The 12,388-nt window shown below is 29.3% G+C and overlaps 1 long non-coding RNA gene across 1 annotated transcript; it reads right to left on the bottom strand.

The window, feature by feature from the left end:
• Window positions 1-221: 221 nt before the first annotated feature.
• Window positions 222-11,200, bottom strand: LOC123552063 (uncharacterized). Its single transcript, XR_006686540.2, has 3 exons — window positions 10,105-11,200; window positions 9,261-9,625; window positions 222-1,040 (listed from the first exon to the last, which is right to left on the bottom strand). It is a non-coding gene; the product is annotated as an uncharacterized LOC123552063 (long non-coding RNA).
• Between the last annotated feature and the right edge of the window lie 1,188 nt (window positions 11,201-12,388).

The raw sequence follows: 12,388 nt of genomic DNA, 5'->3' as shown, positions 1-12,388 counted from the left end.
TAGTCCATGATGATCTTCTTAGTCTTCTAAATGTATTTATTTCCCTGTTTGATTTTAAAATCTTATAACTATATACTATTATGTAATTGTATATGTAATGTATACTTTATATAATGATTACAGATAAGGGTAATTAATAATTATATTCGTTGATTTAAGCAATGTATATTCCTTAAGTTTTGAGAATTATATAAGATTTGAATTTGTATCAATGATAAGAATAAGAAAATACTCACCGATACTGATATTCCTATACTATAGCTTTACATAATACAACTTGTATTAAACATTGACTTCGATTTGAATATCATAGATGATAAAATACCTTCAATATAATTATGTATGAATACTCCGAATTGTATTGAAAATTAAATCAGATTAGAACATCGCCAATAATTACATTTTTTCACTATTTCACTATGGGTATATTCTAAATTTTATCAAACATTTAATCCGGTTTGAATGTTAATGATCACAATAAAACCTAATCACCAATAATTATTTTCCTTCACTTTATATTTAAATATTCCGAATGGTGTTGAAAATTTAATCCGACCTGAATATCACAAATATTCACTCTCTATGTATATTCCAAATACTGAAAATTAGATCCAATTTGAATACACAAATTATGATAAAACCTACTCACAATAATTATATTCCCTCACTAATCTATGTATATTTCAAACTCAGTTGAAAATTTAAATCCAATTTGAAAACATATTAATTATTATATTAAAACTTTCTCTCAATTAGTTATACTCCTCTATATCTATGTATATTCCATTAAACATTTAATCCTGCTTGGATATATAGTCTAGTCATGTAATATCTTATACCAAAACCACAAGTGGCGACATTTTCAACTCTGATCAATAAAAAATAATTGCCAGGTGAAACAGATTGTAGTAAACTAGTAGCCCTTTGAAAAAGATGTCGTGCATACTGATTGTTGTTCTCCACCGTCCGGAAAAAAAGGAAAAACCTCAATAGCTTTAAAACTTTCCAAGGTTCTATTCTAGTACACATTATTACAATACCTGAAAAAAAGAAATATACATGTCAAAGGGATATAGACATGTTCAAGGTATGCGGCTCCTAACACTTTTCAGCCGGACTTTAAGTACACTAACTTTGCACTGGAAAACAAGCTGTTTAACGACTGTATAATAGAAATTACTTTACTGTTGTTTATTGCTCCTTGAAATATCCAGAATAATTAATGTGTAAAGTTAAACCTGATTGTAGCTAACTTCCTCTGGTAATTCAATGCTGGTATATATATATATATATATATATATATATATATTTTTTTTTTTTAGTATGTCTATATTGTTTGTGTTGTGTTGTGTGCCAATATCGTTCTGTTATATGTAGCTTGTACAGCGCTTTTGAACGATTACTTCATGGATGAAGAGCATTTTAAAAATCTGGTAATTAATAATAATAATATTTAAAAGGTATTTACAACTAAATATGGAAAGGAATGTTCGTATGTGTCCAATCCCTTGAACAATATTATGACTGGTTCTTCTAGTTACAAAATTCTAAAAAATGTTCTAATTTTACGTTGGATTTTTGTAATAAAATATTTTGTATTTATCTACCAGACTCCTTGGCCTATTTAGATTTAATCTGAGTGTTAAATACGAAAACAACCAAATGCTTACGAAGTCATAGCTCTTTAAACAAAAATAATATACTTTATTTTGCTTCAATGCGTTGATATCATCAGAAAATATTTTCAAAGTAGTCAGTAATTATATCAACTCTTTTAATGTACTGCAAGTAGATATTTCATTTTTTAAATGTGACGAAACACAAGATGCATGCAAAGTGAAACTTTAACATACAAGCTGTTTACCGTCAATGCTTAGAATGCAAAGACCGTAATCTTAGACGTTCCGTTAGATGACGCTGCATTACGCTTTCTTGACCTTAAAGGTCCATTACTAAGGGAAAGTGAGTTGGCAAGTTTTTTCATAGCCAGTGCATAGACTTCTGCAAGACACTAAATAATGAAGATTGGCAGGTCAAAATTTACAGAAGGTCTTTGGAACTCAAAGAAATATATGTGTATTATGTTGAAATTTCAATGAATCGACAGAATGACCCCCCCCCCCCTCCAGGTCTTTTTAACTTTCTTCATACTTCATAGAAAAATAATTGTACATATACTGCGATTTATTTCGAATTTCTTCATACCAACTTTCATTTTCCAATAAAATGAAATAGTTTCTGTGCTTTTTTAAAAGAAATTAAAATGTTCACTTTCCTTAGTATTGGACCATTAAACATTAAAATAAAAATAGTACATATCTGTCAATAACAACATATATATCATTTGACTATTAAAAATATTTTCTACTTTAGGATATTCCGGAAATTAGAATTTCGCTTAATAAGATATAATACTCGAAATAGCCTAGGCAATGCAAAGAGACAAACATACATTATAACAATTAAAATGTTACAAATTTAGGTAAATGTACGAGTATAAAAGCTGTAATGAACCCTATCTCAACAATGTATTGTAAGAAAATAAATGGATATATTCTGTAGAAGATTTACGTATCGTATGCAACTTAAAATTGCCACAAGATATGTGTTTTTCAAATAAAAAAATATATACCGAAATAATGAATACGAAAGCGGTAATTTTTCAAGAGAATGTCGTTAAACACTGTTATGCGCAAAACATGTGCACTTTTTATTCTCAAATTTTTCGCCGCAATATTTATTTCAGATAAATAAATAAATGATTGTACTTTAACCTCAGATTTGATTACTGAAGAATATTTTTCACCTTATTAATTGCATAAAGTATAATTTAGCACAGTTCGATCTTCTTGATTTAATACCGATCCTTTCAATTTATTGTGTAAGCACAATTTATCACTTCACACACCTTTGGTGGACAAGAAGCCCTTTTCAATTGAAATTTGTAAGCATCCGCTGGCAAAATAATTGTGAGAGATCGAAACTTTTCAAACACAGAATTCAATTTCGAACATTTTCCAAAAGTTGAATCATTTAGATATTGTACGGAGTATATACTAATGGTTTATTTTTTTTTTTAGATTTTAGAACTATTCCGGGAATTACATGTTTCAGCTGAAAAAAGCATTTCAATATGACACCAAACTACTTTCTCTTTGTGAACAATGTCAAAATTCACCTAAATGGAATTACTTGCAATCGATTAGTTGTGTTTGGTTTCGGGAAAGAAAAGTTCTACCATTCATGATTTACATGTATTTTTAGTACTGCTTAAAATATCTATATGAAACAAGGTTGTATGTACATTTATTGATTAAATGAAGTGATTTATGTCATAAACAGAATAATTTATGGCACAAAATGTACAAATCAGACATACAGGCAAAGTATTAAGAATTGTGAAGGATAAATATCAGGGTTTCTTAATCTAATACTTCTGCTGAGTTTTAAAAATATGCAATTTGTTTTAAACATGGGGATATAGATAGTATCCCCGGTACTATTTTATGATATGTGTAGAAGCTGAAATTACAAGAAAATGTCGAATATGGAATACTTATTGATGATTAATATTACTGTTATTAGTAGACAATAGATTTATTTATTAAATAAATACTGCATAACCTGGGGTCTTTAGAAGGATTAAGAAAAAGTGAAAATTATGGTATTCAGAAAAAACATTTGCCTTTTTTCCAACTGAGCAATGGATTTGTAATTAGATTATGATTGACGTTGCAAATGATTTTAATTATTTAGGTGTTGTTTTTAACACTACTTGAAATTATAATCTGAATCAACAACATCTGTCAAGTAAGGCATTGAAAGATTTTAACCTTTTGTTATGTAATTGCAGGAACTTTAAACTGAGGCATAAAGTATTGTGTAAATTATTTGATGCTTAAGCACATGTTCAACAGGTATTTATGGCGAATTGGGTAAGTACCCATTATGTGTCAATAGATATGTAAATATCGTAACAATTAATGTACTATAATAATGATAAAGTTATCAAATACAGATTATATAATAATGTAAGTTTTGTACTCTGAATCATGATTGGTAATTTAGAAATTACGTTTCTGGTGTGAAGAACTTACTATGTAAATATGGTTTTGCAAATCTATGGTATTACCCTAATGCAGATAACTCTGATTTTTTGAAATATTTTAAACAAAGTGTAATCCATACTTTTATACAAGAGTAAAATGCTGATAAAGAGAGTAGTAGAAATTAGAATTATATAATTGTACCCACATTATACTATGAGATGTACTTTGAGAGTGTTCCTTATAGTTTAAGATTATTCTTGACTTAATCCAGAATTTCAGGTCATTCATTGAGAATACATATTAATATATTCAAAGAACCAACTAATGTAGATACAGCAAGCAACCATAAACAAACTATACACATTCTGATAGTTGTATATGTATCATGTATTTGTAAACACGAAGTGAAAGGCGTTCTACATTTATTACTTTTCTATAAATTCTTTGTAAACCGTAAAATATATTGTACGTGGACGTTTATGCAACTGATGATACTCTTGAAATATACATTTGTTTAGATTTATCTGGTCTATCATCTATTGGTAATTTTCAGCATTATGATGTACATGATATTAAAAAAAATCTTATCACTTTTCACATGTAATATATTATGCGACTATTATAGAAGCTGAAACATAATTTGTATATATACTGATGATTTATTCTGTACAAATTGAATAACGTATATGTTCTGTCTTGTTATTCCAACTTCTAAATTATAAATGTGTTTATGTTATGTAATTGTTCGAAATTTAACAACTGTCCGATCGTACCGTGAAAATGAAATGAAGCAATTTTAACTATTTGTTAACACTTTATCCATGTGAAAACAAAAGCATATACTGTCACGAGACTGTCTTGCACTTTGAACCGCGTGGTTAAAAAACTGACTTTACTTAAAGTGTCTCAGGTGAGTTATCTGCAAATTTACGAGAAGCGGATACGAAGTTTTGCATGTGTGTAACACTACTGAAATGATTTTTTTTCCAAAGAGTTCTACAGAAAAAATAGTGCGTACTAGGCAAGGAGGAAAAGTACTATTTTTAAATTTAAAATATATCGTGGCATAAGATCGTCTACATAATTATTTATCATGTATACAAATTGTTCACGGTGTCTCAATATGCTTTTGAATTAAAACTTATTTATATTCATCACCAGTATTCTATGTAAACGGCTAAGTCGGTAGTAATTTCATTGATAGTGCAAGACACAGAATAAAGAGATATTTCTGCTTTTAATTCTGATCAGTCAACGATCAGGCTTTTCACATGAAATATTCAAGTTCTTACATTTGTTTTTTTTTTCTTCAAAACAACTAAACTTTTCATAGTGTACTCTCACACTATATTACCTCCAAACAATTAAATGCTTGGTTGTACATTTTGTTTACGCGAAGCATTATCAATTTGTATAAACATTTCGCGTAAATGCACAAATTGTAAAAAACATGAATAATTCAAAATTGCTTGATTTACGAATCCTGACACATCTAATGAAGAATTCCTACACACATGCAGCTTAAAAGACTTGAAACCTGATTATTCTACCATTATAATATGATCTAAATTGTTCGCGGACTCGTACAAAGATATCACCTGAAAAGTGTTTTCAGTCGCATTCCTGCATAAAATTATTTTTTTTCACTGGATCCGTTCTTTCTCTCTCTGTCTATTTATCACATATGAAAACAATAAATTTAGTCTTCGTGTCATGTATATATGCATACACGTTTGTTTTGTGTATCAACGTCTGCAGTAGCCCTTGCAGTAGCCCTTGGGATATGTTTTAACAAACATTCCCGCGGTCTGCTTCTGACGTTAGTTAACCAAAAATACGTCTTATCCCCATAATAATGCAAACGTAACGAATATGTTAAGACTGTGCTATATATAGCAATATATATTACGAAGGGGCGACCCGATGTTTCAAATTGGTCTTGAAATATATTTGCATATGTCGGGATAAAACAAATATTTCGAAGACGATTCAAAGTTTTTGTCTATGGTTTATAAATATACAGTAATATATGCTTGTAAAAGTTGCGTTCAGCAATTTTGGTAGTTATTGCGGAAAGAACAAACATGTCGTTTCCGCCGAATTTTCAGTGGGATAAGCAGCGCATAAGGTCATCAATTCGAGTGTTACCAATCAAATTAAATTAATTTGCACAATCCCTAAAACGAATTAAGGATCATTGAAAAATCTTGTTCAGTCCTCGTCTGACACTTTTCTTATAACTTTTATGGAACAGCTGCATTTGAAACTTTTGGTTTTACTATCTTTTCGCATCCAAAATGAAAGGCATTCTAAATTCCAAATGGTGGAAGTACCATTAGCATCGTTGAAATAGTTGTAAATGCTACTGGAAATTCGGAAAATTACAGGTAAAATATTTTCTTAATTTCAGTTTTAGACTCTTAAATAATTATTCATGTTGAGGTTGTGAAAACTGCGATGTGTAGCTATTTTGGAACAGTTGCATTTGAAAGTTTTGATTTTACCATCTTTTCACAGTCAAAATGAAATGCATTCTAAATTCCAGGTGGTGGAAGTACGTTAAGCACCGTTTTGTTGTAGTAGTTTTCTACACCCGATTCATTTATTTCAGAACTGTTAAATAATTATAAGGACATTCCATGAAATAAAATTACTATTCGCCGAAGGAATGCTTACTTTATGCACAAATCACGCCAAGTTATTGTTTTCGTGCGGAATGACTGAGTAGTGTGTCAAACTGTTTATGGATTAAAAAACCTAATATTACCAAAATGAATTTATTTTACTGTCACAGTAATAAAACTAAAATTATCATATAAATCTATTTTGTTGTAAAATGAGAGGAAATATACGGGAGTCTCCGATTTTATTTTTCGCTGTATTATCTTAATTTCACCCCTATCACATTTTTTCACGAACATATTTTGTGCATCAGAATTTCTGGAAAATTGTTTGGATTTTAGGGAAAACTAGGTTGATCACAAAAAGTACAACACCATAGATTTCATTTAAAGGTTTTCTAATTTAGAAAGCAATTTTCCGATTTCATTCGGATTTTTATTGTCACACTTATATCTGAATGCATGTTGCACACACAGAAACGTAATGAAAGAAGTTCCTATTAAACATAATCGTTTTCTCCTCAATTTTCTGAAAATGTTCCTGAAATGTTTTTGAATGAAAAAGATTATAAAATTCCTTGACTAGTTGCTACGATGAGCACTATGAAAATTAGAATGTTTAAGTTACGTCTTTTCCCGCGATTTTTGTTTCAACCAAGGTCACATTTGTAGGATTTATTTGCAGCCTTTAATGTTACGGCTTGTTGCATTATGAAACAATTTTTCGAATTTGATTTCAGCCCATTGCAATCACTACCATGAAACTTTTACCGTTTTTATTATAATGATAATTATTATTTTTTATTCAGATTTAAACAAAAAATATCTACTTGTAGTTCGTAAAGGGGTGGATATAATTACTGCCTACTCTGAATACATTTTCTGGTATACTGTTTTCCATCAAAGATAGAATGAACGAATAGAAGCATGTGCGTTTTTTAAATTTAAATAACGTGAATATTTTAGCTGGATGTAGCCGCTAAATCCATATCATTTTCAACTTTAGCTTGAAACTAAACCGGGTGATACGAATGAACTGAAGTATAAAATGTTAAAGATTGGTGCCGTTTTCAAACTTAACGCAAAATTTAGAATCCATGTCATCCAAATCATGTCTGCTCAGTGTCTGTCTTCAAACGACATTATCAAACAAAATATAAATAAACAAATAATAAAAAAATAAAAAGATAAGAAAACAGTAAACATCTTTTTAACACACAAAAAATGGGTCAGGCTACAAGCTCTTTCAACATCGGCATATTCTGCCATTCCTAAAATACTAACTTTGAGATTTTTAAATGTATATTATAAAGTATAGTGAACAAAGATGTACAATTCAGACTTTAAAATAATGTCAGTTTTAAACTGACCCTTAGAAAATAGTCACATGTCTAATTCGCCCGGTGAAAAATTAACCCCACCCCTCATGTCGGACCGAATGGCAGACTGGTTGAAGCGTTCGCCCGTCAATCGAGCAATCATAAGTTTGATGTCCGGTGTAGTCACTCTGTCCGTGACTAATATTTTGCAATGGGACAGTTGTAAATTACTGTGCAAAAAGACTTTAGTGCTTGTAAAGAAATAAACTGTTGACGAAAACGGGTGAAAAACCTAAAAACAGTAATTATTCCTGGCTTATTCTGCATTTTAAGCTGGTCGAAATATGCACATGTCAAAACGACATAAAGTCAACCCCAGACGTTGAAAATGTACGGACATATAATCAGTATGTTACTGCACTTATTATGTCACGGCGGTCTGCTTACACAATCTGTCTTTATTGTTTATAACCTGCTGGCACTCTCCGAAAGAATTTGAAAACTTTCCCACTTCATTGAGTGGTATAGCTAGTTGGGCTCTAACTACGATCTCTTGATTCCGGGGAAAATTGTATCTAACTATTCATTATTGAGGTACCTTAAATGTGTTGTTTTATCAAATTACGACAAGTGCGTCTATTTCATAACTTAAGACCCAGTAAGTTTACAACACCTAATATTATACCAGGCATATCCGAGAATTTCCTTAAAAATACATGATAAAAATGACAGGAAATGACTTTGTCCACCTACATAATCAAACGAATAAACATTAAAATTCATTAAAATATGCAAAATACCTACCATCTTACAACCTCACAGTGTTCTCTGAGGGAAAATAAAGGTATTGGTAATTAAAAACAAATGCTATAAATACAACACTGCATATTGAAAATATATAAATAAAAGTAGACCCAAACAAATATGTATTTTATACCGTTAATATATGGTAGCACCTAACTTTATAAATACCTTAACTAATATGTATTTTTCTTATTGTGCTTTCGGGAGAGACCTGTTCTTTTACTGTCAGTCCATGATGATCATCTTAGTCTTCCAAATGTATTTATTCCGCGAGGTATTTCCCTATTTGATCTTAAAGTCTATTAACTACATATATAAGTGTATATATGTTGTATTTTTTACATAATGATAAGAACTAAGGGTAATTAATAATTATGTTCCTTGATTTAATCAATATCTATTCCTTAAGTTTTGAGAATTATATCAGATTTGAATTTATATCAATAATTAGAATAAAAATTACTCACCGATAATTATATTCCTTTACTATAGCTTTAATAATCCAACTTGTATTAAACATTGACTTCATTTGGATATCATCAATGATAAAATACCTTCAATATATGTATGAATATTCCGAACTGTATTGAAAATTAAATCCGATTAAAATATCACCAATAATAACATTTCTTAATTATGCCAAGGAGTATTCCAAGATTTATTAAAAATTTAATCCGGTTTGAATGTTAATGATCACAGCAAACTTTTCCAATAGCCATTTGAGGAAGATATCCTGCATATTGATTGTTGTTTTCCATCTTTGAAAAAAAGAAACACTTCAATAGCTTCAAAGCTTTGCAAGGTTCCATTCTAGTACACATTATTGAAATACCTGAAAAAAAAGAATACATATATCAAACAGATATAGACATTCTCTTTACAGTTTTGCCTTTCAGCCGGACTGTAAGTACACGTGTCAAACAAATGCTACACTAAAATGCCAACTTTAGCAATAATGTTTACTTCGATGTTTTTCTATAAATGTTAGTCTAATGTTGAACAAACTTTGCGAAAACAAAATATCAAATAAATGCATTCTTACTTAACGTAAAATAAGTGTTGTATAATTAAATAATCACACCCTCTTACAAAATCTCTAAATTGTCTGAATGGAGACCGAAAACTACTGTTTTACATTAATGGTAGATATTCATATATAAATATAACACCCATTTTAAACCATATATTCAGAAATGATTTAAATGACTAATCTAAGCGATCTGATCTGATGCCATTTGGACAAATATGTATTGCGTTTTTTTTAATTCTAAAATTAACAGTGAAAGAGAGAACTATCTTTTCTTGACTTACCAGGCTTTTTATGTTCCGTAATGTATTATTTAGGAGTTTTGATCAATGTTGCTGTAAGAAATTACGTTAGAGCCACAGATATATGGAACATTTACCTGAAAATGATAATAACAGGCAAACATTGTCAGTAACAAATGTATGTAACTTCTATATAAGCTGAACACGTGCGACTATTATTTTTTTTTATTTTTCTTGTTGCTTAAAATGTTAATAGAAATATCGAGCATTTAAAACATTTAGTACGGACATCTGTTTTCAAAGGATGTGGTTTGGAAAGTCATGCAGTAATGTGAAGAAAAATAATTTATTAAGATAAAACTAATGTTGGAATACATCCCTCTCTCCACACTTCTCTCCCGTTCAACTATTACAAGTCTTAGCAATAAAACACACATCCTGATTATAATATGAAGTTTTAAAACCTTAAAAAGAAAAAATAATATTTACTTAACTTAAAGATACTGTTTGCATCTTTCTTCCCGCCATGTTTGAGACAACTCTTGTTGTCTTTGGCGTACTTCCATTGTGATACAATCTAAGTGAATGGAAACCTAACCATTTTATAACCAGTATTGCAGTCAGCAATTCCATTGTTTTGATCTTATGTTTTTTATGTTATGGACAATCATTTCTGTGGAGATGGACTGTATTTCATTAGTGATACAATTTAAATCAATGCATGAAATTCTAATATTTATATCGTTCATGAAAATACTGGTGTCAACACGTGTTAAAGTCTTAGAGCAGTGTAATTATTTTTCAAATATGGTATTCGCTGAACATAAACTATTTTCAGTATTTGTTTTATTCATATTTATTTGTTATTTAGTTTATTTTTATAATTCCTTATTCGATTTTAAATAGCTTTTTATGTCCACTCTGTTCTTTAAAGGGAACAGAAATCTTCCCGAAAACACTTCAAAAGTAAGATTGATATATCTTGTGTATCTTAAAGATCTAGTTTTAAGGAATACATTTGTCAAATTTCAAATAAATCTGCATCTTATATTAACAAAAGTGTTGCACATACGAACTCTACAGTTCCAGTGTCTACATTTCGTCTAACTAAATGTGATAAATATAGATACAAAATAAGGATATGGGACAATTTAGAATTTTGGGTATAATTCTTGTAATGTCTGCTCGCATTTTTACATAGAAAATGTAACGTTATCAAACGTAAATTCCTGCTTTTTTATTCAGTTTTGACTTTCGAAAACTTTGCAAGTGATTGCGATAGTTGTATGTTTTGTCATTGTCAAGACGATTGCCTCTACAACGACAAATATCATTTTATTATGCAGCCAGTTCTTATTTTCATTGTTTATATCTGAGAATAAATTGCGATATTTTCGATATACTATTTTATTATTTTAATTAATTATCATATTTAAAGCATACTGAGCACGATAAAAGAGAGTCGTTTGTTTAGTAACTTCATTTTATTTTCAATATAAACTAAAAGATAAAATAACATTAAACATACAATCAATGCAACATAACTGCGGAAAGAATATGGACAGCGCTTACTTTACGAACTAAAAGTACTGGACTTGAAATTTTGATTTAGACGGACAGTGCAAATGCATGTCTCCTTTTTTAATGAAATTATCTTATCGTAACAAATGAAATGACCGGTTACATAAAAGCTATCCGTATAAATTAATTAAATCTAAAAATTGAGGCATGTATACCTGAAGATTAAAGGTAGGAGTTAGGAAGGAAATGTTGTATAAATAGGCCATATATTTAAATTATTTAACTATTATTTATCTATTTATTTGTTATTTAATTTAGATTTATATTTGATATTTATTTTTTAATGAATACATAAAAATATTTAAATACATGGTTAATCCGTAATTGAAAATTGCCGTTTTACCATTTTAACTAAAATTTATTTTTACCGATTATTGATAACCGATGAATATAGATAAATATTAATTTATCTACATTTCATGAATAAAAATCATGTAGAGAATAAATAACCTTAGTATCAGTGTTGCTTCATTTACTAGATATTTTGTTTACTACTTTTTTGCCATTAGAAATAGTAATTCATCAAAAAAGTATTTAAGTTCTAGACTGCCTAAAATGTTTAATTGAGAATATATAATAGCGCCTATCAATTGGAAGCGTTAGTGTTGTAATTTAATGCCGTGATCGGAATGTTTTTTTTTTGTAAACATGTAAAGTTCATTGAGATTTTATACAAGTAAAGTGACATAATTATTTATTTCTACTGCTACAAACAATGTTTGATAAAATTAATAATAACGATTAA

This window comes from Mercenaria mercenaria, chromosome 4 (genome assembly GCF_021730395.1).
Source record: "Mercenaria mercenaria strain notata chromosome 4, MADL_Memer_1, whole genome shotgun sequence".
Classification (NCBI taxonomy): Eukaryota; Metazoa; Mollusca; class Bivalvia; order Venerida; family Veneridae; genus Mercenaria; species Mercenaria mercenaria.
Note: the sequence above shows the minus strand (reverse complement) of the source record. Positions and strands in the feature narration are given on the sequence as shown.